The sequence below is a fragment of the Schistocerca piceifrons genome, chromosome 7 (assembly GCF_021461385.2).
Source record: "Schistocerca piceifrons isolate TAMUIC-IGC-003096 chromosome 7, iqSchPice1.1, whole genome shotgun sequence".
In the NCBI taxonomy this organism is placed as follows: domain Eukaryota; kingdom Metazoa; phylum Arthropoda; class Insecta; order Orthoptera; family Acrididae; genus Schistocerca; species Schistocerca piceifrons.
Genome location: NC_060144.1, coordinates 170,624,010 through 170,648,368, shown reverse-complemented (window position 1 = coordinate 170,648,368; position 24,359 = coordinate 170,624,010). Strand labels below are relative to the sequence as shown.

The 24,359-nt window shown below is 40.8% G+C and overlaps 2 protein-coding genes across 4 annotated transcripts in view; one reads left to right on the top strand and one right to left on the bottom strand.

Moving 5' to 3' along the window:
- Positions 1-24,359, bottom strand: part of LOC124805010 — a 1,149,888-nt gene that overhangs the window by 765,484 nt on the left and 360,045 nt on the right. For all 3 annotated transcript variants that reach the window (XM_047265410.1, XM_047265412.1, XM_047265411.1), the window contains one exon: positions 12,395-12,473. The gene's annotated coding sequence lies outside the window, so the exon portion shown is untranslated. The remainder of the gene's footprint in view (positions 1-12,394; positions 12,474-24,359) is intronic.
- LOC124805531 overlaps positions 1-24,359 on the top strand; it is a 111,083-nt gene that overhangs the window by 12,086 nt on the left and 74,638 nt on the right. The gene's annotated exons all lie outside the window — the stretch shown is intronic.

The window sequence follows — 24,359 nt, the reverse complement described above, 5'->3', positions numbered from 1 at the left end:
CTTCCCACGCACTATTCGCGAGTGGAACAGAGTTGGAGGGATCAGGTAATGGTACCGAATGTACCCTCCGTCACGCACCATTAGGTGTCTTGCAGAGTATGATGTAGATGTAGATACTCCCGTATGATGATTAAAATGTCGATGTTTTTAACTGACGGGCTTGGTGGGGGCCAATCTCTCCAACCCGTGTGTGTGATAGTGGAACAGCAAGGCCGATGATCGGATTGTACTTGTAAATTCCGGGGACTCAATCAGGTAACGTGAGCCCTATTGGCACTGTGGTTTAATTTAGTTGGCTCCGCGTCGAATGCGAAGAGGAGTGTCTGGAGCAGGCTAAATGAAATTCCACTGCCCGTTGTCCGAAGCCACCAGGTGACCATCTACCGTGACGCACCCAATCTTCGGACTGCAGAGGACGCGTAAACTGCCCCATGACGCCTTGCTACTAGCAAACAGCGTTAGGCTGCCTCCAAAATGTATACACATTCCCAGTCGATTTGGGATGCTCACACAGTCCGACTCGCATGTACACGGCTTTACGACAGCTTACGCAACCATGGCGCTTGTATATTGGTCACCCGTACGGAGCCCTAGAGATCTGGATACTTTGTTTAGGAACCAGGGTGACTCCAAAACGGTAAACCGCCTCTCGTTTTTTTTCCAAGATCAATGTGTTTTATTTCTTTGGAAAGATACGAGACGTGTTTTTTTAAGTAAGTACCGTTTTGAAATTAAAAAAAGACGTGCTGAGATATCTCAATAATTTTATTTTTACGTGAAAGGCTATACCTTAATCTACGCACTGACGCCATTACATTCTGATTCTTCCTTGTTTACATTGTGTACGAGTGTTTAAGATGCCTTCGATAATCGTGAGTCCGGCCGACTGTGAAGTACGTAATGTTTTAAGATTTATTTGTGCTAATGGCCTAAAAGTGGTCGATATTCATCGTGAGATTTGTGCAGTGTATGGAGAAAACATTATCAGTGATGGAATGGTAAGAAAGTGGGTGAGAGCATTTAAAGATGGCCGCACAAATGTGCATGATGAGCAACGTAGTGGACGTCGATCGGTCGTTAATGAAAGTTTGGTGCAGGAAGTGGACAAAAATTGTTAGAAACAGACGTTTTACGATTTCGTCCTTGAAGGATGACTTTCCTAATGTTTCTCGTAGTGTTTTGTATAGCATTGTGACCGAGCACTTGAATTACCGAAAATTGTGCGCATGTTGAGTACAGAAAGTGTCGACGGACGTGCACAAAACCTAACGTTTAGACAATGCATTGAATTTACTTGAGCGGTACCACAACGACGGTGATGATTTCTTAAGCCAAATTGTTACGGGCGATGAAACATGGGTGGCCTACGTCACACCAGAATCAAAGCAACAGTTCATAGAAGTTGAGCAAGGGCATCGTTTTGCTGCAAGACAATGCCCGTCCGCATGTGGCGAATCAGACCAAAGATCTCATCACATCTTTTCGATGGGATACTCTAGATCATCCTCTGTACAGCCTCGATCTTGGGCCGAGTGACTGCCATCTGTTTCTGCACTTGAAGAAACACCTGGGTTGTCAGCGTCTTCAAGGCGATGACGAAGTCAAAACAGTGGTGATGCAGTGGTTAACATGTCAGACGCAGACTTCTATGACGAAGGTATTCAAAAACTGGTATAACGTTATGACAAGTGCCTCAATATTTACGGCGATTGTGTATAAAAGTAGATTAAGGTACTGGCTTTCATGTAAAAATAAAATTATTGAGATATCTTAGCACGTCTTTTTTAAATTTGAAAACGGTACTTACTTAAAAAACACGCCTCGTACATGCACCGTTCATCATCTATTCGATTAAATTAGGCAACGTCTGATCGCTCTCTAAAACACACCATCCGTATTTAATTTACACATACACACAGTGGGCCAGAATACTAAAACGTTGCCATACATGTAAAAAAAGTTCGGAGTTACGATGAAGGTTTGTTTAATAATTGGTTAGAGGAATGTTAAGACTATTGAGTTCCAGCCTTACAAGTGGCCGAGCTAGCCGAACAGGAAAATATGTTCAATGTAATCAGACCAAAATTATTTTAAACTGAATATATTTCAGAAGGTATGAACTTAATTACAAACACTTATTTCATTGTTTAATCATTAATTGATAGTTGTTTTTTGCTAATTAATTTCTTACCGGAATGCAAGAAAAGAAAATGTAAGTTTTAGGTTCCACGACATTCCGTCATCTGTTTCATTCCATTCTTGAGTATGTACTACGTGAATCAGCCCTAAAATCCAGCTGCTAGCCTCAAAGTCGGCCTCCGTTGCAAAATGTCTTTATTTACTCTGAGAAGTAAAATTAAATTTTTACTGAACTACGAACAAAACACATGCTCACACACAATCATATAATTGTTATTTCTATAACGTTTTTAATAAGCTTTTACAAAATAAAAATATAATTATTACAATTTTAACAATCTGCCAGTCGCAGCAAGATGCGCAGAAAACAACAACCTAGTTGCTAACGCAATATCGCTTGAGTTTTGCTCGAGAGTCTTCTCACGTGAAAAATATGGACTATGTGTTCCGGAGACTGCTGAGAACAACTGATCCCTAAATTTCTTCTTTTTGGGAACCAGTGAAAACTTTGATGTCGGAAACTGTTGTCCTCTCGGTACTTGCTGGAGAGGATTACAAAAACTCAAATTTTGATAATGTTGCAGGGGATACAGAAGTCAGAGAGGAAGAAGACGAAGAAGTAAATGAAATGAAGAGCAAGAAGCGCAAGAGGGAGAAGATTAAGAAGATTTGTAAGACTTTAATTTATTTATTAACATATATATTCTGTAATAACGACAATAACAGAGCAAGTCTGGTAATAAATGCTTACCAACAAAATTATAAATATTGCCTAAACACATTCTTTGTCTAATTCATTAATTTTTCCGGATTATTTTTGCAGTTTTGAATTTTTTGGTTTTGATAAAAGAAATCAGGACACTATTATACCTATTTTTGTCCATACTGGAGCAGATTTTGAAATTTTGCCCAGGTTTTCAGGATTCTGGACCGTTGCGATATGTCTACAACGAGTACAGAAGAATTTTTCAACTGCGACAGCTGCACTTGCTGAAGCAGAATATGATCACACAGTCTCCGACAATATTAATGTCTTATAGGCACGATATCACGAGATGGAGTATTTTCCAAAGCAGTTACACCGGCCACGCGTTTTACGTTTTGTGGAGTACAGAGGACGATGCACTCCTGCAACTGTATTTAATACCATAATTTTCGTGATGTTAAATGAGCAGAACAACTATATAGCTGTTTTCATTGGTGACCTAAACAAGTGGACTCCGTTTGTTGCTCTGTTGTTCTACTTGGTCGTTTCCTCAAGATCAGACTGCCTCGAGAATTCACTGTGTTGAATGCAGAATTGTAAATTATCCTGAGGCACTGGAGCGGATGACATACGCTGCGGTAGCTAAATTCCTGTTCCGGCTCCCTGAGTTTCCTTATCTGTTTTCTTTTACCCAGTAGATAAAGTAGTCCACAATATCACGACTCCCATCACCATCTACAATGACTGGGAACGGATGTGTCTTTCTGCTGGGTACCAAGGCACATGGTTATTAAAGTAGACGAACTAGTGGATATAGCAGCCAACAAGGCGGGTCGCGACTATCCAATGTTTAGTTCGCAATCCCCCAGTGTGCTGTGACCTCACTGCTGAGATACAGTCAGGAGTAGGTGGGAAGAGGAGTTGCTGGAAGAGGCAGACAATAAGCTGTGTCTCGTAAAGTCCACAACTAGGCCATGGCGTGCATCTTTTCCACTCACGTAGACGGGATGAGGTCCTTCTCATTCGTCTTCACATTGGACACAGCACTCTGACGTATGGCTTCTGGCTCCAATGAGAGCACCCTCCAGTGTGTGGTTATTGCAGTGCACAGATCACAGTGCACTATACATCAGTAGAGAGTGTTTTACATTCAGGAAAGAGATCAGCAGCTCATTTGCTGATCAGTTTGCCCTCTTTTTAACTGAAAATCAGGTGAATGTTATCAAAGTGGCTGACTCATCCAACTTTTTTAAGTATTCGGCCAGTTGGATTTTACTGTGTGCTTATTTTAACTTTCCTGTTGTACCACTTGCGGTCTCATTGCCACTTGCAGAACATTTCAACGATTTTACGTTGTGTTGTGCGACGTGAGACAGTGTGACTTTGCGGGTGACAATGAGCGAGGTTGTGAGAGAGAGAGTGTAAATATCTAGGAATTACTTCACCTGTTTTCACACTTTTTTCGCCACTTTTAACATATATGTTCCTACCAGTTTTCCTAAGAGCTCTGGAAGCCTCTCCGCTGAGCGCCAGTAAACCACAAACGCATACACACAATCGATGAGAACAACGGTGGCAATGGTAACCCAATTTTTACATTCTAGTACGTCAGTTTTCGTCAGTATGAAATCGAACTTAGTTCCGCAACAAAAACTAGTATTATAGTAAATTGCTACATAACAGACATGCTATATATAGTAGGCCTCAACCTATAACACGACGAATCACACGGGCTGACCGTTTAAGATAACGTTTATTCGTTGCCATTCAGAATTTGCGTCTCACGACAGCGGAATATCACTCAGGTGAAAGTCTCGTAGTGTGTAAGCTCACAGGACCAAATATTATTTACCCATTTGAAAGAGGACGCTGATGACTTTGGAGCCCTCTTGATGGTGCAGAAATAGTACCAGTTGGCCACGTTTTCCTCCAAAAAAAAAAAAGTTCAAATGTGTGTGAAATCTTATGTGACCTAACTGCCTAGGTCACCAGGCCCTAAGCTTACACACTACTTAACCTAAATTACCCTAAGGACAAACACACACACCCATGCCCGAGGGAGGACTCGAACCTCCACCGAGATCAGCCGCACAGTCCGTGACTGTAGCGCCTCAGACCGCTCGGCTAATCCCGCGCGGCAAGTTTTCCTCCAACCACGACGTGATGACGTGATGACAGAGTGGTTGGATGTGGCATGAACACAGCGTAGTTTAAGATTCCAGGTTTGTCGATATAAGAATACGGACTGCAAAACTTGTCTACAAGGAATAATGTACAGCTCGCAACCAAGGAATACTGCGTAAAAACATTGGTCGTAAAAAGGGCCGAACCGACGTGGAGTAGAGAAGAGTATCACCTGCTATCAATGGCAATCGGTTTCGAAGCAGCCAGGAATTGTTTGGGATTCATGTTGGGCGGTCTGGGTGGGCGAATCATTCGCTCAAATTGTCCAACATGATCTTCAAACCAATCACGAACAACTGTGGTCCAATGATAAGGTGACTTGTCATGCATAAAGTTTTCATCGTTGTTCTGGAAAATGAAGACCATGAACAGCTGCAGATGGGCTTCAAGTAGCCGAGCAAAAGCATTTCCAGTCAATGATCGGTTCAATCCATGTAAACATAGCCGACACCATTATAGAACCACTACAGCCTGCACAATGCCTTGTTGACAACTTGTGTCCATGCGCCTCACTCGGACGATACCATCAGCTCTTACCGACTCAAATCGTGACTCATCTGACAAGGCCACGATTTTCTAGTCGTCTAGAGTCCAACCGATGTGGTATCGAGCCCAGGAGAGCCGCTGCAGACGATGTTGTGCTGTCAGCAAAGTCACCCCCTTCAGCCGTCTGCTGCCATAGCTCATTAACACCAAATTTCACTGCTCTCTCCTAATGGATATACATTCGTCGTACATCCCACAACGTTTTCTGCGGTTGTTTCAAGCAATGTTGTTTGTCAGTTAGCACTGACAACTCTATCCAAACACTGCTGCTCTCAGTCGTTCAGTGATGGCCACTGCGTTTTCCGTAATGATAGGCAATGGCTGAAATTTGGTAATCTTGAAACACTCTTGACACTGTGAATCTCGGAATACTGAATTTTAGCAAGGAGATCTTTGAGATTATCTCGCCGCCTGAACTTCATGGCCTTAGATATTTGCCTTGAAGTTACTGTTCTTTAGCACCACTCAGAAGACACGTGTGACTTACGGAATGTCACGGATAGGAACAGTCATCTGGACTACCCTGATTCACATCAGAACGGGCTACGGACGATGTGCAGACACTCTCCACAAGTGGAGCAAATCTTCATCGCCATCGTGTGACATTGGTGCAGAACGACCTACAGTTGCTCACATTATGGCAAAATGTCCCGCACTTACTTCCAAGGGTCGTTTTGAAGACTTATTGGCTGCGGCGATAGGTGTGCTACAATACATAAAAAGATCTTGATATCTATATATAGCTATCTTCATTTCGATTATTTTATGCTGAAAATCTAGGTTTAAAAGCTGAAGTGTAGTGGTTTTGTAACTCTCGTATATGACTTCCCAACAGGTAAATAAATAAATGACTGCTTATCGATGTGTGCTACATTTCAGTAAAACTATAAATTCATACGTCTCGTATTGTTTGTGAAAGTTTTAATTATTTTTCATCTAACGTGGAAATGGGGTCTGTAGATGCCACAGAAATATAATTAGTTAATTTTGCAAAGAATTTTATACCGAGGAAACTAAACTATCCTTAGTACAACAGAGCAACTAAAGACACTGGACAACTGGAACACTGACAAGTAAATGATGTTTGATGATGCCCTTGTCCAAAGATAACGGTAACATTTAATTGTTATTTTGTCTATGACAGACCATCGTGACTGTTGTTCAATTAAAGACTGTTGAGTGGGACCGCAAACCGTCACACATACCTTTTAGAAAACTGCATTTTACTGCCATAATCGAATTTGGATCATAACCTCCATCTTCAAATAACTACACTTGTTATACTAAACAATTAGTATCGTTGGCAACATGTCGTCTGCATCTCCACTAAATAAGGATATCGGTGTTGTTAGCAACTATTTATGTACTACCCTAATGACTAATACGAATGCAAGAACATTAGCATATTATTGTGTATGTATGGTACCCGTGGAGCATGTAAAATGGTGCTAACTTCATATCGTACAGGAGCAGGTGAGTTGTTGCTGACAGTACTGATTGTGGAACAGAACAAATAAAGGTAGCCAATTGATAATGGTAGTAATAGGCTGAATTCGGTTACGTAAATATAAGACAACTTTTTAAAAATATTATTGCCGGTTCCAACCTCCCTCGACCGTCTTTCAGCTTCTCATGCACTACTTAACTGAGTAAACAGTTACTTTATTTCAATAATACGTTTCCTATACACTAATGCAGACTATTACTATTGCCTAAATGATATAGTGTCTGCCTGCATGATAACCACGGTGCTGGTATCTGACGTCGTGTCTACGTGAACGCCACAGCTATCATCTCAGCATCAGATGTCATGAAGCGGAATACATTTTGTCACTGGATATGCACTGTTTAGCGTCAAATAGTCAGATTATTCCCAGATAGTGGAATATGTGTCGTGAACATGCGTTACACAACGATACTGACACGGAACCCGCAGCTGGCACTCAGTTGCTATTTCGTCTCGGAAATGCAGTACTAACTCCGAACGCCGCAACATCAACAGGACCATGCAGAGGTAGGAACGATTCTTTTTACATACCTGAAAACCAATCATTTAATCTCAAATCGCTACCATTTATTGACCATAATAGTTCACGCTATAACTATCTGACAATAACGATGCTGCTTCTGTATTCCTGTTTCACGTAAGATATTACTGGACTGTTTTCTTCATTTTACGACAGCCTCGGTAACCCCACACTCTCGTATGTAGTTCGATGGGCTCAGTGTATGGATGTATCTGCAAAGATTCAAAACTGTAGACTGAGCTTTGTGGCTGCTCAAGTCACGTGCAAGAAAAATAAAAGTTGCAATTTAACCACAGATACTCAAAGGAGATAGGAAGCTAGGGATATTTGCTGATGGACATACTTGTGATTGGCACATAATATTAATTCCCACTAAAGAACAAATTTCATTATTACGGAATTACAAAATTCGAATAACAACATAAAATTTAATTCGGAACTTTGTCCTCTTAAGAGAATATCAACTGACTTTAACCGTCTGCCATGAATTAATATAACAAACAATATTTGGAAGATAATAATTACATCTGATTGCAAAACGATCACAGACAGTCAGCACCATAAGCCCGCTGTTCAGTTCATTGCTTACGTAACCAGAATTTACACAACACTAATGATCCACATTGTGTTACTTATAAAAAGATCTCGTCCGTCCCGGCGAACAGGCAGAATACTTTACTAAAGGATGGCAGCACGGCTTATACACGGTGGTACTCGGCACAAACGAGTAGAAAGCACCGCCAAGCAATTTAGAAGATGATCAGACTGCAAACCAGGACACAAAACACGCCGAACACACGCACGATCTCAGCCTGCCCGCCAAGGCGACAAACCCCATCTGCCCCACCTACCAGACCATTACTGCAACAGCAAATAATTCACGCGGCAAGCAAATCCGACTCGTGATTCAGCTTTTCAAGACTATGCCAGGCTTACTAACTACACAACTACCTGTAACATAACTGACAACCAAACTGAGACATTTACCGAATAAAAGAACAATTAAAATTACAGTGACTTACAAAGCTCTGCCCTTCATATTAAAAGAAAGTCTAAAACCAAAACTGGGCGGAGACCACATTAATTAAAATAATCCATCAAATTAACACTGCAAGGAATCTTTAAAACAAGCAGTAAACAACACTTGGAAGTCTTAGACTTCGTAAGTTCAGTGTGACACTCTCTTATTCAGAACCATCCTTAGCTGATCTCCGGCAGATACAACATGCCACCATAAGTTTCACAAATCTTCACAGGTTAACTGCAGCATATGAATCCTACGTAACTTAATGTTTCCAGTTACGCGATGAGAAGATGTCCAGCCCGAGATGACGGACCCGCCACCGTTTCGCACGCAAACGCGCCGACTAATCAGCACCGTCCACCCGGCGCGCGGCGAAACAGCGAGGACGGCGAGGCCCAGGCACAGCGGATAGAGACGAGGGCCTGCCTTCAAAACATGTTGGCTCGTTGAACGCCGACCAGCGAGAGAGCTCGGCCACACGCCAAGCCGGAAAACCAAAGGCGGAACAGTCAGAGATATAAGACCACACGAGTGCCGATATCAGCGAAGCAAGTGGAGCTTAACTACAGCCAGTCGCCAAGGCTCATAGACCTTATTACAGCTATTATTTACTGTTATAATTTCATCACTGTGTTAAGCTGCAGTTATAGGACTACGATAGAATGTTTATGTATGTGGAGAATTGTAATACTTCCATCTATCTCGCATTAAATAATAAGCACCGTATATTGGTCCTTAGGCCGTTTAAGCAGATAAACCGCACTCATATTTCAAAAGGCAGTTAAAATTAATCATACGAAGGCTAGCACATCGTCCTTAACTACCATACACCTAAACTGGTGTGATTATCAATTTCTTCATTTGATAAGTTTCTCTGTTCAGTTCTGCATATCTTCCCCACCCTGGAAGTCACTGAAGTGCTCGTTCAGTCGTTTCCGTGTTTTACTTCCTCCGTTAACCAGGACAGAAGACTAAATTGGGCACAATAAGCGACTAGTAACATCTTTTCTCCACGCATTCGGGAACAAACTGGCCTACAGTCAAACACAAGGTACACATAAGACCACTGCAATATTTTCCATAACACTAGGCTTCGTAAACTATCCTCCAGTTGCCAATCGACCAGTGACAATAAATTTTGAAACGCGCTAAACGCGTTACGCTTTAGTTTTTTGTGGTGAGCGCTTTCTTGACAGATCTACTGAAATGAAAACTTGCTTCTGTTCCCTGTCAACTGAATGTCAGTATCCATCATCTGAATCTGAGCTTCGGCACAAATCGGGTACAGTTTACTTCTATTTAAGTTTTAGATAATAGCCTTCGCATATTTAATTTTTGAGATCTTTTCGGCGGTGACAAAATTCAGTGCTACACTGAAGTTTCCAAAGTCTCAATATATATATATATATAAGTAACTGCGTTCCAGAGCCCGCGAGACTCCTGGGAAATCTCGCCAAAAAAAATCACCGTAGCTGTTGATCCCTAAAATCATTCCGCATTTTGCATATATTCAGTTCTCTCCGTTGACTCATTCAGAAGGTAATATGTATCTAATGCATATACATTTGGCCTAATCGTTAGACGAATACTATCCAATTGCTCACTCTGCATTTATTGATCCGTCTAGAATACGAGTATACGGTAACAGGCGGAAAAATTCTCCTATCGGAGCAAAGAAATTTCGAATATATTTCTGGTTATTTAAGGGGCTTTGAGTGAGAAATGGGGTACTAGCTGGTTTTTCTAACTTCCTCAACGCATTTAAAAAATTTTCCAGAAAATTTTGGAATGAAAACATACTCGTATTAGTGCTTTTAATGAACATGCAAATTACCTCAAACTTCGAACTTCAACAAGATTCCCTAACTGTAACTCACACTCACCGCGCGGCGTAGCCGCGTGGTCTACGCCTGAGGCGCCTTGCCACGGTTCACGCGGCCCCTCCCCCACGTCGGAGGCTCGAGTCCTCCCTCGGACATGGTGTGTGTGTTGTCTTTAGCGTAAGTTAGTTTCAATTAGATTAAGGAGTGTGCTAGCATAGTGACCGACGACCTCAGCAGCTTGGCCCCATAGGAACTTACCACCACTCACACTCGCCAGTCCATCACTGTAAGTCGTTCGTACTCATTCACTCCTAGTTTCCTTTTCTCACTCACTCACTCAGTCTAACTCATTGTCATTATCTCTTTGTGTCTCTCTGTCACTGTCTCCTGTGTCACACCCAAAGGCCCCTTAGTTCCATCCCACCACAACAATCTCATCCCACTGTCTGCTTCTTGTTCTCTCTTACTGCTAATATCTTATTCATTCTTTCCTACTGCTGCTGTCTCTTCCCACCGACTCTTTCACTGTCTTCCTCGTTGTCGTTGTCATAATCTATTTCTCTCAATATCGCTGGCTATTATGCACCTCCAATTTCCCTTTCTCTTTATCCCCCGTTCCCCTCCTTGGCACTGTCTCCCTCAATCTTTTCCTAGCACTGTTCTGTCACTGTCAACTACGTTCCACTGTCTTTCTCTCACTCTGCCATTATCATCTTCGTTGTTTCCAGTATTTATTACTTTTCCGCCTCTTTTCCATTGCCACTGTCTTATTCTCTTAGAGCATGAAAATGTGTGAATATCTTTCCATACCAAAATTTTTGTGAAAAATTTTAAAGGTTCTCAGGAAGGTAGAATGCGGCAGCTGGTACCTCACTTTTAAGTCAACAGGATTTTAAATAATCAGAAACATATTCTCATTTTTTGTGCTCCGACAGGAGTATTTTTCTTCTGGTTTTCTTCTTTTCCTTGCTGCAGCAGAGCCTGTCACTCATAGGAGAATAAATGTAATGGTCAGTAACATGTAGATAGTTTACGTATGTGAAAGCGAAATAATGCAAAACTAATTTTACACCTAAGACCGGATTTTACTAGAAAAAAAAATTGTATGTGCTTCAGTACTACAACGTGGGGTTCCCAGATGATAAAACAGACCATTTACAGCATACTACTCCGTGCTACGTCACTTTGTAAACTACGTTTTCCCGTGTCACCCTATTTTACGTGCGTAGCTTACGTGCGCAGGTAAGGTAACTTTGAACCTCTGCATCTCAGAATTTATTGAAGACATGAAGAAAATTTTCAAGGTTGTACGACATTGGGATCTTAGGAATACATCATAAAAATTACAGCCATTTTCTGTGCTGGAGTTTGGTCCGCTGGTCACGAAAATTTAGGAAGAAATTTTTTTTTTTGCGGTTTCCCGGAGAACCACAGATGTACTAGAGGTGCCTCAATAAGTCCTATGAAACACACCTTAGACCACTTCAAATGCAAAAAGAACCAACCGATATTTCTCCTTTTATCTAAACAGGAGAAAGTGGGTAATATTCATACTTTGACCCCACACTGCACGACAGTGGCACCGAGACGGTCCATCTGTTGGGTGCACAAATGGTCCCTAGCCCAAGGGCTAGGGACCATTGCTGCCTCATGCGAACCGACGACACTATAACGAATTATTTAACCTATTGTTCTTATGATACACTGCAACATAACTTTGTATCTCCATGCAGCTGGAATGAGGGCTTATTTATAACTGTTAACGGAAACCACAACCTAATTTTTCAACCAAATGTGAATATCCATGATATACTGTGGACTGCAAACAACAGGTATTCTAAGGCAGCAATAAATAATTTCATTTAATGTAAAACTTTGAGCATTATTTCTTGGCGTTATGAAATCCTGAAGTGCAAGCAGAAGGGAGGAGGATGCTATAGAATACCTTAGGTTGCTCCAGCACGCCAGTGGGCGCCGGCTTCCGGACATCGCATAACAACTCAGGACACCAAGCGACAGAAACTCTGGAACACAGAAAAAGACTGTGATACATTTCGAATAAGAGATCTCACACAAACAACGAGATGTTAGACAACTGCAAGCGTATCGCTGGACTGGAACCATTTCACGAATACTGACTTATTAGTTACTTCGTATTAGTTAAGCCATCTTAAGTGCCGCTTGTTTTTATATAATTATATTTTTCATAAGAAAGTGAAATAAATGATAATGAATTTCCTACCATAACTCTGCTAAGATAATGACGTACCTATTCCAAATCGGTAGCTACAGTTTGCAGGGGAATAACTATCTGCTCATTAACCTTATTCGCTGTGTAGTTTTATTACCACTGATTGTTTCTGAAAAACTGATTTGAATGAAAAGAATTTCTAAACTTAATTAAATTCAAAACTTTTTGAAAAATAGTAGTTTTAGAGCTATAGTCCTAAAAAAACTCTTTAAGGCGCGGAAATAAAAATTCTGCAATTGCAGTAATTGGTAAGACTTGTGGAATACTGAATTTGGAACTAAAATACTTGAAACGGCTAGAGTGAATGAAAATTTGTACATCACTAGGAACTTTCAGCATCGGAAAGTGAAATCATAATGTTTAGAAGTCCCATCACGAAACGTTAGCCGTTTTTGTAAGGGGCAGCCAAACGAAAATGATTTATTTGTAGAATGTCTTCTTCTTTAGCCATGCATGCCTGTTGCGTGAATCCTCGTAAAGCTGCGAGCACTTAGGGGCACAGACACTGTGGCTCATGGAGGCTTGGGTCGGTTCTGGAACCGGGCACGGATGGGCGAGACTGTTAAGGCGACCGCACGCGAGAAGCCTGAATCCGGTTTCGAGTCCCGGTCGGGCATATATTTTCTTGTGTCACCAATATATATTCTTTCAATATCTAATGCAGCTAATGTCAAAATATTGGCAATTGCTACTAATATTTCTAAATGAAAACGAGACAGATGGAAAGCTTAGGTTTTTTTTTAGTTCCATTTACCTAAGGGGCTTTTTAAGGGAAAAAAAGTGGTCAGAAAAGGGGGTAGCGTCTAAACAAAAAAAAAAGTCCCGGTCGGGCATAAATTTTCTTGTGTCACCAATATATATTCTTTCAATATCTAATGCGGCTCATGTCAAAATATTGGCAATTGCTACTAATATTTCTAAATGAAAACGAGACAGATGGAAAAAGAGTAGGTGAACATTTTACTGTTTCAACGGTAACCGCCTTACTGTTGATACACTAATCCCATTGCGAAACAAGTCAGTGAATGACTTCACGGAAAAAATATGTCTGGCTGCCTGCGGAACCATGCTTGCACAAAGGCGTACATCTCTTTCAGGTTTCCAGAAGTATGGAAATCGCATGGGGAGAATTCGAGGTTCCGTGGAAGGCTTCACTGAGAAACTTCTTCAGTGTAGTCGAAACAAACTAAACAACATGTTGGACCACCCACTGTAGAATAAATGTATTAACTCTTACAGCGAGTAGTTTTGAAATAATAAAAGGCTTACGTATTTTTTTCCATCTTTCCTGTTTTCATTTTATTGCCACTTGTACAACTCACACGTGGAAGTGAGCCAAAACCAATTCAGACTCCTGATTATGTACAAGAGGAATTTTCCTACCAACAAGGGAAACAAAACGGAAGCCCTTGACGGTCCAGTAATACAAATTCTTTTTTTTTTTTACTCCTCTCTAAAATATTAATTTCAGATACAAGCAGAGGATGACGAATTTTTAAACTGTTAATCAAAATATCCACGGGTGTATTGCCGGTCTACAGTGTCCAGTATGAACGCACGAGGATTCTGGTACAGACGTCGAGATACTGGGACAGCGTTGTTAGAGAGGCCATCGAAATTCGCACCAATTACCACCTCATAAACCGTGACTGTGGCTATAATCTTAGCAAGGCTTGGGAACCAGCGATTGGGTTAATCAAGAGTAAATCGAGCAAACGTATAGTTGTGACGACCACGGCGGACAGAGCCATCACACCGACGTCATCTCAGACGCCGTCGCAATCTGTTCCACCGCGTGACCGTGGCGTGGGGCGCGGACGGCGGAGGGAGTGCACCGCGGGCGGAGGGTATTTAAATCGGCCGCCGCCGCGACCGAAGTCAGCTCCCCCTGAGCAGCCATAGCGTACAGATCTCCGTACCGGCACGCTCACAGGAGCTCAGTCCGTCAGGTCACCTGATGATGGCGACATGTATGATCGCCGAAATATTGTGCCCGTTGGACACTGTAGACCGGCAGTACACCCGTGGATATTTTGATTATCAAATACGCCGGGAGAAACTCAAGAATCACATCATACACTTTTAAACTGTTGTTGCGTAATGGGAGAGGGTGATAAGTAGGAAAAAATTATTAATAACTTCTGGAAGAAGTATTGCATGTTTCATTTGAGAACGCCCCAACTGCAGCACCTGGGAAATCGATGTAAATGAGATTGATGCTCGTGACCGTGGTTTACCGTTAAGGCGCACGATACCCACAACCAATCTCAGTCACACAATAAGAAAAAAACCACAAAACCTGAACATTCTAGCACTCAGTCTTTGCACTGTATTCGTTTTACACTGCCGTGACTATAGTTGCTGCTCGCTCAGGCTAGTGCAGTTGTTATTGATATTTCCTTAAATATTGTTACAAAGTAATTACTACGAGTCGCATTGCTTATAATATTATTCAAACAATATAATATGTTTTTAATTCAGTGAACAATGTTTTCAATTCTTGATTCTTTCATCATAACCTCCGTCATAGGCTTGTTTCGTTTCTAAGTACCTACCCATATTTTTCTTGGTCCTCCTACGGAACATGTACCTAGAGGTCTGAAATATGAGGTTTGTTTAGCTAGTGTCGAATACGGCATTGTTTGTAGATGCTCTAGTTTGCTCCGTCGATTAAACTTGATCTTCTCATTCATAGCACATTCCTGAAGCTCTGCTCTTATATTTTCAGTTCTTTGACTGCTTAGTTTTGAGCAGCCTTTCTATCCTCTCAAAGAGCTCATTTTAGCCACTTTGACATTAGTTTCTTGCGTTTTAGTAATTGTACCACTTCTAAACATCATGGTAGAGAGGGCCATTAAGTCGTAAAAGTTGATTTTCATGTCTTTCGAACTTTGTTCCTTAATATTCTGTCGAGTGTTTACATTTCATTAGATATTTCAGCAGCCTCTTTTCAATGTTCAGTTCATTCTGGAAGTTCATAATATTTCCGAGATAACTGAGGTGACTAACTTGTTCCATTGTTTTCTTGTTGTGCTCTTAGTATTCTGTTTGAAAGTCATCTCTTCTGTATATGGAGAGGATATATTTTATATTATATTCTTAAGAAGGCTGGCTAAATCTATTGATGGACCTTATTAGCGAAGTTTCGCTGTGTTGTACGATAATATTTTCGTCTGCAAAAGCATTATATTGAAACATATTTTATATGATAATCTCAAGCCTGAATCAGTTTGCTGTTTATATGTGTCAACTGTATTATCGTAAAGGTACATATTAAAAAGCGCGAGTGAGAAGTACACTTTTCTCGGAGCCTAGATTTGTAGGCAAGTCTTCTGAAACAGCAAGGTTAGTTTTTATTTTTATTTTTACATACAGGCTTTACATCACCTTTGTTATTTCCTGAGGATATCCTTTCTTGTATGGTATATTCCGTACGATTTTCCCATCTACATGATCGAAAACTTTCCGTGCGTCTATAAACGCGAGGTGTGTTACCATTTAAGTCTGAAAATACTGTGGTTTAATTTTGCAGTGTAAACTGAAATGAAAATGTTCTCATTTTGTCTGCAATAATCTAGCGCAGTGCGCAGTTTTTTTAATTGCTGTATGAAGATGAGGCAAGTATTTGCTCTTTGAGTCCTGGTGTTCTTTCGTTTTATTAGCGTGGTCTGGAGAGGCGCAACGTTAGTAAACGCAGGCAGAGGCGAATTTTAGGGCCGCAGTTATGAGTCATACTGGTGAGTTAATTTTCCCAGGAGATTTTTTATTTAGGTTCCTTATTGCGGTGGCTTCCCCGAGTCAAATTATATGAAATTTAGTTTCAGGATCTGTTGATACTGAATAACTGTAGCGTTATTTCAATGTTGGAACTGTCACAAGCTGCCCTATTATAAGACAGTCTGTTGTCAGTGTTCCTCGAATTTATATTACGTGCCAGTGAGGAAGCAAGTATATTGGCCTGCAATCCGAATGAACAGTTTTCAAAAACTATGTAAGGCACCAATGGCACACTGAACTATCGATATTTGGAAAAATAGACGGTTATTGAGCACAGCGCCTCTAATAATGACAGAATTGAGTTTGTTGAAGAATAAATCGTGTATTACTCATCAACCGACCGGAAGTATGTCATCACGTAGAAAGTAAAGATTAAAGTGAACCGCCGTTATTTCATCCATGTAATGGTAATTTAAACAATGAAAATTACACCAGTAACTTAGGTTTATTGGTTAACCCAACGCATTTAGAGAATTTATTCCAATTTTCAAGTACATTTGTGCATTTTTTACACGAATATGTTTGATGATGAAACTTCCTGGCAGATTAAAACTCTGTGCCGGACCGAGATTCGAACTCGGGACCTTTACCTTTTGGGGGCAAGTACACTACCACTCAAGCTGTGAGGACAAGTCATCATTCGTGCTTGGATATCTCAGTTGAAAAGGACAAAATGGTTTTTTGGCATTTTCTCCAGGATGGACATGCGAATTGCCATAGCATAAGAAATATAGGCAAGACTTCGATAATTATCTGCGGCAGACATTTACCGACCAGCCGTCCTGATGGGGCGTGACGGGTGAGAGATGAGATAGACGAAGTAAGCAGAGATAGACCAGACATCGATCACACTTAACGGAACGTCAGTTAATTTTCGAGAAGACGACCGAGTCTTACGTCAATGTCTGGGGAACGGGTCGCTAGATGGCTCTATTGCTCTATAGACCGTCGGGTGGTGATCAGGTGCCGCCCCCGACTTTAATTTCATTTAATTGCTAGAGGAGCATTTGTACTGCCAGCGATGTCATCCTGTCATTTTCATATCGATATTTTCAATTTTATTCATTTCCTATACATAATTAATTTCTACTAGCCACTATTTGTTAAAATATGGACATTCTAGAAAAAAAAGAAGTTGGTAGAGCACTTGCCCGAAAAAGGCAAAGATCCCGAGTTCAAAATTATATTTTAAAAAAATAAGAAAAAAGTTGGTACAGCTTTTGCCCACTTGCCCGAAAAAGGCAAAGATCCCGAGTTCAAAATTATTTTTAAAAAATAAGAAAAATGTTGGTAGAGCTTTTGCCCGCAAAAGGCAAAGGTCGCGAGTTCGAGTCTCGGTCCGGCACATAGTTTTAATCTGCCAGGAAGTTTCACATCAGCGCACACTGAGCCGATAAATGAAATTTCATTATGTTTGATGATGTTTGCATGTATGGTTTTCTCCCTATCTTACGTCTTTTTGCGGTTAGATTCCACTCGAAAAAAAGAGCAAACTGAATCCTTGAGTTCTTTTAAATGCTAATGTTGGAAATAGTATTCTTGTCTGTCTACCTAGAGGTATTGTGCCTTCTCCGATATAAAGAATATGATGTACACGCAAATCGTCACTTACTCTAATTGTTAGTAAAACGTGCTAAGAACATAAAACGCCATTATGGTTTACAAAGGGATTGTACACAGTCTGTGTTACAGTGTTTTGGGCTTATATATAAGGCTGTCAATCATAAAACGTATTTTTACCGTTATTGACTTACAAAATTATCGATTATATTTTTTCTAATGAGGAATGAACGTACTTACGAATATAATTACAATTATCATATGTGGGAGAAAAATTTGAAGAAATCAACTGATTCATTATTTATTTTGTGGTGTGGTGTCCAATAGTTTCAAGCTACTCCATTAAATCCATTGATGTGGTTTCTTAAATTGGTGGGGTGCCTTAAGATCTTTTTCTATTTTTTCAAATGTTTTTTATGAGTTTTGCTATTGATGGTTTTGTAAATTGGTTATGTGTGTAACAGTTGATGTGTTAAGTGTACCTAATTTGAAAATTTTGTCCTAAGTAGCGGATTGAGCAATTTTTACATGTCATTTTATACGTTCCTGAGTCCGAGAATCTATCTTTTTTATTGTGAAAGTTACGGACAAGTTTCTGTTGAAGTCTGTTGCTTGTGGGAAAGCTACTTTCACCTCATGTGACCTAAATGGGTTTATTATTTTTTGAGAGCTGTTACTTACGTAAAGTATGCTAGACATTCATTTGATTACATTATTGTTGTCTTCTAAAGAACCATGGATTTCTTCCTTTCTTTGTTATTTGTCCCAGCTTAACTGTCTAACATTGACTAAGAAAGTCGTTCACCACTGCAGTTTTCTTAGTGATGTCTAATTATTTCTCCCTGTCCTCTTGCCATGTAGTGGTCACTGTAAGATAGGCAGTCTAACCTCAAAGCGCTTATTTATTAAAAAAAGCCGCCTAGACAACTGTTATGATTCCACACTGTATCTGTTCTAGCATAACATCAAGAGCTGGAACGAAGACGAAGAAAGCAAGACCAGAAAGGCAGTGAAAGGACGTCGGCCAGTGGAACATTGGTTACAATCGAGTCACGACAGGAGCGACACCTGCCAGAAGTGTATACAAGCGCCGCTCCCTCCAGCCTCAGCCGGACATTAGTGGAACGTATTCGTGGAGCATGTTACAAGAGCAGCTAGTAGTAATCCTTAACAGTTGCCAGTCTGGGCTTGTCTATAGCTACGCAAAAAAATGGTTCAAATGGCTCTGAGCACTATGGGACTTAACGTCTATGGTCATCAGTCCCCTAGAACTTAGAACTACTTAAACCTAACTAACCTAAGGACATCACACACACCCATGCCCGAGGCAAGATTCGAACCTGCGACCGTAGCGGTGACGCGGTTCCAGACTGAAGCGCCGAGAACCGCACGGCCACACTGGCCGGCTATAGCTACGCACATAGCTGTTTGCATGTCACCCATCGTTTGAGGCTACTACTTGTAAATCTCCAAATTAAGCATTGTCAGTCTGCTTTATACAGATAAAACTACTAATGTTATTTGCTTGAACTGTGGTATAGCATTCCAAGAACGCTGCATTCCTTAGGCACCCTATACGAGACGAGAGGGCGAGACCTAAGACTATCCGACCACGAAATCTGCGAGAGGCCATCCCACGCTTCCTTGGTTGACAAAATACTCCTACTCATTTCTATATCTTGGCTTTTCTTTTCCCTACTAACCATCTTGCGTTTCCAACCTCTTGGATCGGGATCTGTTGCCCGTCTTTGCTATCCTACTTAGTTTCCAAGACATATCCCAAAATAGTATAAATGAGCCAATTCCTGCATTGTAGAAAAATTACATATCAGCATCACCATCAATATCAGACGTCATTAGAAGGCATTCGTTTTTATATTTTAAATTCTCAAAAGGCGACATCATTTCTACTTACGCTCCACGTGCAACGTAACATGACAATTTTTTAGAAACGTTTTTATCTATTTGTGTTGTATTTGATCGTCCCTGGAGGTTATTAATATGGATATGAATACAGTTTAAATAGCAATTTTCCTATTAAATTTTTTTAATACCTCTCTAATAGAAATTCCTATTTTGTACTTACTGTCGCGTAGTATATAGATCAGATCTGTCGTATCTGCTCTGAATAGGTCAGCTACTTCAACGTGTTTTTCATCAGTATGAGCTTTCTTTCCCCCCCATGAACCATGGACCTTGCCGTTGGTGGGGAGGCTTGCGTGCCTCAGCGATACAGATAGCCGTACCGTCGGTGCAACCACAACGGAGGGGTATCTGTTGAGAGGCCAGACAAACTTGTGGTTCCTGAAGAGGGGCAGCAGCCTTTTCAGTAGTTGCAAGGGCAACAGTCTGGATGATTGACTGATCTGGCCTTATAACAATAACCAAAACGGCCTTGCTGTGCTGGTACTGCGAACGGTTGAAAGCAAGGGAAAACTACAGCCGTAATTTTTCCCGAGGGCATGCAGCTTTACTGTATGGTTAATGATGATGGCGTCCTCTTGGGTAAAGTATTCCGGAGGTAAAATAGTCCCCCATTCGGATTTCCGGGCGGGGACTACTCAAGAGGACGTCGTTATCAGGAGAAAGAAAACTGACGTTCTACGGATCGGAGCGTGGAATGTCAGATCCCTTAATCGGGCAGGTAGGTTAGAAAATTTAAAAAGGGAAATGGAGAGGTTAAAGTTAGATATAATGGGAATTAGTGAAGTTCGGTGGCAGGAGGAACAAGACTTTTGGTCAGGCGAATACAGGGTTATAAATACAAAGTCAAATAGGGGTAATGCTGGAGTAGGTTTAATAATGAATAAAAAATAGGAATGCGGTTAAGCTACTACAAATAGCATAGTGAACGCATTATTGTGGCCAAGATAGACACGAAGCCCACGCCTACTACAGTAGTAGAAGTTTATATGCCAACTAGCTCTGCAGATGACGAAGAAGTTGAACAAATGTATGACGAAATAAAAGAAACTATTCAGATAGGGAGACGTAAATTTAATAGTCATGGGTGACTGGAATTCGGTAGTAGGAAAAGGGAGAGAAGGGAACGTAGTAGGTGAATATGGATCTGGGATAAGAAATGAAAGAGGAAGCCGCCTGGTAGAATTTTGCACAGAGCACAACTTAATCATAGCTAACACCTGGTTCAAGAATCATGAAAGAAGGTTGTATACATGGAAGAACTCCGGAGATACTAAAAAGTTTCAGATAGATTATATAATGGTAAAACAGAGATTTAGGAACCAGGTTTTAAATTGTAACACACTTCCAGGGGCAGATTGGTTATGAAATGTAGATTAAAACTGAAGAAACTGCAAAAAGGTGGGAATTTAAGGAGATGGGACCTGGATAAACTGAAAGAACCAGAGGTTGTACAGAGTTTCAGGGAGAGCGTAAGGGAACAAATGGCAGGAATGGGGGAAAGAAATACAGTAGAAGAAGAATGGGTAGCTTTGAGGGTTGAAGTAGTGAAGGCAGCAGAGGATCAAGTAGGTAAAAAGACGAGGGCTAGTAGAAATCCTTGGGTGACAGAAGAAATAATGAATTTAATTGATGAAAGGAGGAAATATAAAAATGCAGTAAATGAAGCAGCAAAAAGGAATACAAACGTCTCAAAAATGAGATCGACAGGAAGTGCAAATTGGCTAAGCAGGGATGGCTAGAGGAAAAATGTAAGGATGTAGAGGGTTATCTCACTAGGGGTAAAATAGATACTGCCTACAGGAAAATTAAAGAGACCTTTGGAGAAAAGAGAACCACTTGTATGAAGGGAAAGCAGAAAAGTGGAAAGAGAATATAGAGGGTCTATACAAGGGCGATGTACTTGAGGACAATATTATGGAAATGGAAGAGGTTGTAGATGAAGATGAAATGGGAGATCTGATCCTGCGTGAAGTGTTTGACACAGCACTGAAAGACCTGAGTCGAAACAAGGCCCCCGGAGTACACAATATTCCATTGGAACTACTGACGGCCGTGGGAGAGCCAGTCCTGACAAAACTCTACCATCTGGTGAGCAAGATTTATGAAACAGGCGAAATACCCTCAAACTTCAAGAAGAATATAATAATTCCAATCCCAAAGAACGCAGGTGTTAACAGATGTGGAAATGACCGAACTGTCAGTTTAATAAGTCACGGCTGCAAAATACTAAGGCGAATTCTTTACAGACGAATGGAAAAACTAGTAGAAGCCGACCTAGGGGAACATCAGTTTGTATTCCATAGAAATATTGGAACACGTGAGGCAATACTGACCCTACGACTTATCTTAGAAGGTAGATTAAGGAAAGGCAAACCTACGTTTCTAGCATTTGTAGACTTAGAGAAAGCTTTTGACAATGTTGACTGGAATACTCTCTTTCAAATTCTGAAGGTGGCAGGGGTAAAATACAGGGAGCGAAAGGCTATTTACAATTTGTATGGAAACCAAATGGCAGTTATAAGAGATTTTGGGCATGAAAGGGAAGCAGTGGTTGGGAAGGGAGTGAGACAGGGTTGTAGCCTCTCCCCGATGTTATTTAATCTGTATACAGAGCAAACAGTGAAGGAAATAAAAGAAAAATTCGAGTAGGTATTAAAATCCATGGAGAAGAAATAAAAACTTTGAGGTTCGCCGATGACATTTTAATTCTGTCAGAGACTGCAAAGGACTTGGAAGAGCAGTTGAACGGAATGGACAGTGTCTTGAAAGGAGGATATAAGATAAACATCGACAAAAGCAAAACAAGGATAATGGAATGTAGTTGAATTAAGTCGGGTGATGCTGAGGGAATTAGATTAGGAAATGAGACTCTTAAAGTAGTAAAGGAGTTTTGCTATTTGGGGAGCAAAATAACTGATGGTGGTCGAAGTAGAGAGGATATAAAATGTAGACTGGCAATGGCAGGGGAAGCGTTTCTGAAGAAGAGTAGTTTGTTAACATCGAGTATAGATTTAAGTGTCAGGAAGTCGTTTCTGAAAGTATTTGTATGGAGTGTAGCCATTTATGGAAGTGAAGTATGGACGATAAGTAGTTTAGACAAGAAGAGAATAGAAGCTTTCGAAATGTGGTGCTACAGAAGAATGCTGAAGATTAGATGGGTGGATCACATAACTAATGAGGCGGTGTTGAATAGGATTGGGGAGAAGAGAAGTTTGTGGCACAACTTGACCAGTAGAAGGGATCGGTTGGTAGAACATGTTCTGAGGCATCAAGGGATCACCAATTTAGTATTGGAGGGCAGCGTGGGGGGTAAAAATCGTAGAGGGAGACCAAGAGATGAATACACCAAGCAGATTCTGATGGATGTAGGTTGCAGTAGGTACTAGGATATGAAGAAGCTTGCACAGGATAGAGTAGCATGGAGAGCTGCATCAAACCAGTCTCAGGACTGAAGACCACAACAACAACGAGCTTTCTTTATTGCTGGCGTATTAACACAGTGTTCTTTAGTATCTGTGTATAGATGCAGCTTCTTTTGGTCTCTTAGGGCATCTTACATCGGTTGCTAATAGTCTTCCCCGCATGTTTGACATTTTGATTTTAGGTTTTTTTTCTGTACAGCTGCTTGTGAAATGTTGCTCTCCGCATTTGAAACATTTTGGTCGTTTTGCACAATTGTTGGAAGAGCGATCAAAGCTATAACTTTTAGCAGATTGTACTGATTGTGGAGAAGGAAGTTCCAGGTTTCTACTAAATGCATTTTTAATATATTTTCGGATGATTTATTAGAAAACAATCTATTGGGTGTTGATCACGAGTGATCACCGGCATTTTTGAGGTTTCGTTTCCTGATTTCATTTTTACTACTCTGACAAAATAGAGATCTAGTTCTTTGAGGGCGTCTTCGAATTCATTGACTGTGCCGTCAAAGTCAACCTTTGGTAGGACTACGCTCAGACTTGGGGCAAAATTTCCGGGACTTTGTTGCTGCTGTTGTCTGTAGTTATTGTGAGGTCCTATTGTCTGGACTATCATTTCTGGTCAGTAATTTTCCTTCAGGTTTTTGACAGTTAGTTCTTCAATATTTGGGATCCCACTGATAAGTATTACGGTACCATTTCGGCTGAATTTTTTGTTTGTAATTTCTTGCACTACGTTTAGTTGCTTTAGTTTAGTGTACAGTGTCTTTGTTGTTCCAACTTTTTTTCTAAATTTGAAATACGAACTGAGTATTTACGATCAGTATGAGCTTTTGTATCTAACTCTTCATTTTCTGGCTCAGTATCTGTTGAATGACTTCCTTTCATCAACTTCATCTGGGTAATGTAGCTCCGTGGCCAACGGCTTTGGCGCAGTGGTAACACCGCTTCCCGCCAGATCACCGAAGTTAAGCGCT